Genomic DNA, 6,000 nt, shown 5'->3' with positions numbered 1-6,000 from the left:
TCCTTGGCGGCACTGTTGGCGGCTCATCGTGGGGTTTTGTTAATTTGCTGAAGTGATCTTTGCCAAAACACCCCAGGAGCTGTCACCTTGGAAGGACAAGAGGAGAGACAGCAGTGTGTGCTTTATAGTGTTGTTCACAGGACGTCAGCAGCGTGGCACCCGCTAATCACAGCTGCGGCTTTCGTCTGATGACATACAGTTTTCTTTTTCCACGCACAAATCAAGATCTTCCAAAGAGCTGATTTATTTTTCAGACGAGGTGGAGGTGAGCACAGAGGACTTGTTGTTCTTCTGTGTTTCTGGGTGCGGCTGCATTCTCAGACTGATGATATATAGGCTGTGTACACACAGCCCAGACCTGGATGTGCCACACCGAAATTGCTCCCCGAAAAACTCATTGAGAAACTGGTGCGCTTCAGGATTGGAGCCTCTGGTCTAATAGAGATCGGTGACAGTTTGGAAGGGATGAAAAATCAGGCGGATCAATAAGACGCTGTGGAAAACGCCACATGAGGAGCAGGACGTAGAACCAAATTATTCATAAACCCTGGCTCCTAGAAATTACATTTGTTTACTGATAATTCGTTTCCCCAAAAAGAAACGTAAGAGACTCTAATCACTGTCTGGATCGTGTTCACAAGCACTTTTTTGCTGAGTGAAGGTAGTGCTACATTTTTATATAAAACAGTTTTAGGCAGGACGTGGCCAAAGTGGCCAAAAAGTTCAGTAATTGCAGGTGCGATAGTTGATCATTGATCACTTCACGGACACATTCAGAATAGACATTTTTGAAAGTTTGCTAAACTAACATTTCCTTATTATTTTGATAAAAATGTAATTCAGGCGGCATTTGTTTTCCTCAAAAGCATATTTGCTGTTGCAGATTAACAGTATGTAATTTCTAGGAGACAGGGTTGCATTTGTCAATCATCTACATTTTTGACAAATGTAATCTGTCTCATTAAGTCACTTTGCTTCTGTTTAAAATTCCCTGACAACCAGAACTCTCAACTTAACACCCAGATGTGATGATACACACCAAAGTGTTTATTATCCATTATTGTCTCAGCTGTTTTTGAAAGTGGAAAGGAAATTTCATTTTTAAGAGCATGAAGCAGAACTCTTCCACAGAGAATATGCTCTGGCCTCCATCTGTATTGTTCTGCTTATTCGATTTCCTTCTTCCTCCAAACAGATTTGAATCGGAGGCTCGGTCTGGATCCAGGCTTCCTGAATGGCCTAGCTCATTCCCTTCCCAGAGATGGGGGTGATTGTGGGAAGTGAGCCTGAAGATTGCCGAAGTAATTAACGTTCCTGCTGGCTGGCAGATCCAATCGTCTCGTCTCAGATACGAGAGGAGCTGAAGCACACACACATACACGCACGGAAACACACACAACAGATTCTCAAATTCAAAGTTTAACTGCGTACTGTAGCTCTATAAAACTGTGTCCTCATATGCACAGACAGCTGTCACACTCAGAATGCTGTACTGCTTTGATGATTTAGTTAATGTGATAGTGGAAGTCAAAACAACCAGAGCAGCTGTCATTTACGTCACGTTCCTGCATGTATGTCAGTGAAATAGTAATGATGTTGTTTTTTTTTAGTGCTCATGTTACTCCCTTTAATAAGGTTATCATTGCAGCACTGCACTTTTTCAATGAAGACGTGTGGGATCTTTTTAGACACTCATGGGAATTTTTCCCAGTCTTTTCCTGGTTCATCATCCTGCAGTTCAGATTATAATCCTTCGTCTGACAGACACAGAAATAAATCGGCGCTTCCCTCCCTCTACTCTCCTGCTCACTTCCCACCTGTTCTCATATCAGCTGTCCTAATATTACTCCCTGTTTTATTTTCCTATGTCTCCTTTTTTCCCTCCACCTTTCTTCCCTCGTTATCTCTACCTTCACTGTCTCCAAAGCCACCTCATCTTTGTCTCTCCTCCTCTGACATTTCTCGGCCATCTCCTTTCTCCACCCTCTCTCCCCTCCTCTTCATAAATACTCTCTGCATTTGTCCCAAATATTTCTCTGCTTTTCTTGATTTTTTTTCTCATGTTTTTTCCCTTTCTATCTCTTCTGCCCTCTCTCTTTTTCCTCCCTCTCACCTATCAGGGAGGACAGGCCAGCCTTTTGTCTCAAGGTGACTCAGAGCATCTGGAGCTGGTGCCGCGAAACGTGAAGCAATTTATTCGCAGGCGGGAGGTGTGAGGAGACCGGACTCGGGCCCTCTGGTGACTCCAGACGCTGCGGCCAACGACCCTGTCAAGGTTGTTGCTTGTTGTTTATATACAGTACATATAAACAGCATGTGTGTTCTTTGAATTCAACTGGAACGCCGGTTTGAGTTTGCAGATCTTGACATTAATCTTATTCAAAAGGAGATCAAAAACAAGCAGATGCATAAAAGAGTTGAACGTCCCTGGTGGAAAATCATGAAGTGACATGCATCTGTGTGTGTGCATGAGTGAATAAATTAATAATGTTTGAGCTTCGAGGGTGGTCCTTATAGACTCCTGTGTCCTCCTGACATGAATATTAAATCTCTATGCTGGTGAAGGCGCCTAATTGTTCGTCATCTGTGCATTTACCTCCCTCCTCCTTCAGATTTGTCTGAGTTTGAGATGCCATATTTCAAGTCTGAGCGTAGATGTACGTGAGAGAATGATTGTTTGAATATGTACGTGTTTATATTTGTATATTAGTGTGAGTTCTGTTGGTAACGTGTCAGTCTCTGTGTCTGATGTCTGCAGCCTGTCCCAGGTGCTCCATTGATGTTTTTATATTCACGACTCACATCTTTCATCATTTGGCAAGACAGGCCCTTCATCAATCCTGATGCAACCGCTACACACACGCAGCCAAGACACACACACATACACACACACACAGGCTGTGATCTGTCCAGGCATTTGGTGTCTGCACTGAATTCTCATCATCGTGTTTGTTATTACAGCACTTAACAGAAAATGTGAAATTGTATACACCATAAAGCCCCAATTTATGTGGGCTTTACATTTTTCAAGCACATGTATAAAAAAAAAAGCCTAAAAAAAATAAACACAGCTGACGCTGATGAGCAGTTCATTAGTTTGTGAGGTATGTGATCATGAACTAAAGTCAACCAGATAAAATTTTGTCTTTATGATCCTTTATAGAAACTAAAACCATGAACACTAAGAAATGTGCATGGATTAAAAAGGTGTCAGTTGTTAAATGTGACACTTGGACATAGAGCCCCAGCTGGCCTCAAAGTGTAGAGGGCGTTTCCAGTCTGATGGCTGCTGAAATGAATGACTTCCTAACCTCACCCTGCAGCAGCGTGGAGAAGCTCTTCTGGATGATTAGTGTGTAATGGAGGGGTGAAATGCACAGTTCACAAATGTCAGTCTGAATAGCGTCATCTTCAATGTGCCACCTGGATTATGTGTTTGTCAGTGTAATAATAAAAAATTTATACTCAACGTACAAAATGCTCAGCCACTTCTGTCGAGAGTTTTCATTTGCAATTATACTCTTTTAGTCAAACAGTGAATTTGTAACTGCACCCAACAGTGGATGGAAAATCTCTTGCAAGGTTTCTCCTTGTTGAAGTTGTGGAAAATAAAAAATTCCAGAAGTCTTGAAAGTGCAAAAACAAGCTGCAGTGCTCAATATTTAATTAATTTGTTCATTAAAGTTGTCAAAAGAGCCAACACCTTCTCCAGAATTCAAGACTGATTAAAGATAGTATTCTTTCCAGGCAGATGGGATTTAATTTTGCGATAAACGCCTTCAGCTATGAACTGTGAGAGTACACAATGAAATTTGACATTTGAGCGCGAGAGTGCAGTTATTTTGGAAAAAAATCTAAAAACACGGAGTTGAGTTTGATGTCATTTTCGTTTACTCTCCTAACCTTCGATTTGGCAGATTTAATTGTACCTCTGTATAAATAGCAGATTTATAAACATTCACAGCTTTTTCATTTGAGCTCCCTTCAGTCAATTTGTTCTGTGACTCTAAAAACTAAAAATGTCAATAATGATGACCCATTTAACTGGATATAAAAATAGCTTTATAATGTAGATGGAGACAGCTTCTTGTACTCGTACTTGATTTTCCTTCCTTCTATCCGTACTATCAGATATTTGTACAGAAAAAGATCAAATCCACCTGTACCACTGTAAATCCAGGCTTTATGTTAGGCCAACAAGCGTGTCTTAATTACATAACCATCAAGGGATGCTGAGCCCCTCTCTGCTCTTCAGGGATGAAAAGAAGTCCAATTACCTTGAACTCAAAAAATATGGGATCAGTAGCAGAGCAGAGGATTAAATCAATATTATAGTCCAATCTAAGGCAATGCTCCAGTAACAAAGCAGAGAGTAATGGAAAAATCAAAGCACTCAATGTTTGGACTCTGCAACATTACTCATCTGGCCTCCTGAATGGAGTCTTATCTGGTCATGACAACAGCATAGAGAGAGAGTAATTGCCATGGCAACAGGTCACCTTGGGCTGGAGTAGCTTCACCTAAACTTGCTTCAGGTGGGCGCGGCTGGAAATTTTAAGCGGTGTCACGACAACCGCCATGTCAGGTTCAGCAGACCTGTCAGAAACCTTGTCAGAAGTTCAAGAATCTGACAGAAGATTTGAAGTAAAAGAAGAAGATCATTGCCACTCGCTGCAGTCTCTTTTCTGCAGTGCATTTGTGTCAGTCATCAGCTGACATGTGACCCAAGCACCAGAAGGATATTCCTCCAGGATGCTGCAGCAGATGACTGACCTCCATATGACAAGATCAGAGAAGGAGGCTTTGATCGACGACCAGATCGTCTTTCTCGTCTGCTGTTCTGCCTTTTTCATTCATTTATACCTCCTATTTTTCCGTGCTGTGTTTCCACCGTAAAGTTCAACATTTTTGGAAATATACTTATTTGCTTCCTTGCCAAGACTTACAAGGGAGTCAAGAATGATACCACCCTTTGCTTCAATGAGCTTTAGAGAAACCAATATTATTACCTTTGGACAGAGCCAGGCAGGTGTCCTGTCTTTATGCTAAGCTAAGTTAACTCACGGCTGCCTGTAGCTGTATATCTACTGTACAGATATGACAGTGGTATCTATCTAATTATCCAGCTATTGGCAAGAAAGTGAATGACCATATTACCCGAAATGTCACAGTATTCCTTTAAGCTTTTCTCCAATACGTGTTCAATGTAAAAAGTATGCATGCACAGAAAGATAAAAGCTCTCCAAAGAAGACGCACACATGCACGTTCATCCAAAAAGGCTCTTTAATTGGTCTAAGTGATTAATTACAGGGTGAGGGAGCCAGGTAATATAGATACTAGAATAGCTTTCAATTACCTCATTTAAATTTGATCATTAAACAGTTAGATTGGATGGGGAAAGAAGAGGGGTGATGAGGGAATATAAAAGAGTGGAAAAGAGAGAGTGATGAAAATCTTAATATAGGCCAACTGATAGAGTTAATACAGTAATAACAAATATATTAGTAAATCAGCAACAGCTTTACAAAAAAAAAAACTCAGAATGTGCCAGAAGTGTAATTAGAAAATTTTAAGAGTGACTATAAATTCCTATCATATGTAGAATACATGAATATGACACTAACCAGCCTCAAATAACACATTTTCTCTATATCGATATATTACTTAGAATACAGAATTTATTTATTGTGAGGCCCTGTGTGATGTTGTGCTGTACTGTAGCCTCAAGCTGAGACCCAGTGAGGAACAAGAGTCCAAGGTTTAAGACACCTAGTGCTGGTCAATGCTGTCCCAATACGTTCATCATTTTGCAGATTGTGTTCATATGGACGGCTTTCCTAAAGTCTCTGCTTCCTCTAACTCATCACTAAATGAAGACGTGAAGGGTTTAGCTCCAGAACATTTTAAATACTTAGAGAAGTTACCTGAAATTCATTAACAGATGTCTCAAAATGATTATTTCATTCTAGAAAACTGCTTCTGTGTCCGGAGTCAAAACG

Source organism: Toxotes jaculatrix, chromosome 21, assembly GCF_017976425.1.
Source record: "Toxotes jaculatrix isolate fToxJac2 chromosome 21, fToxJac2.pri, whole genome shotgun sequence".
Lineage (NCBI taxonomy): Eukaryota > Metazoa > Chordata > Actinopteri > Toxotidae > Toxotes > Toxotes jaculatrix.
Note: the sequence above shows the minus strand (reverse complement) of the source record.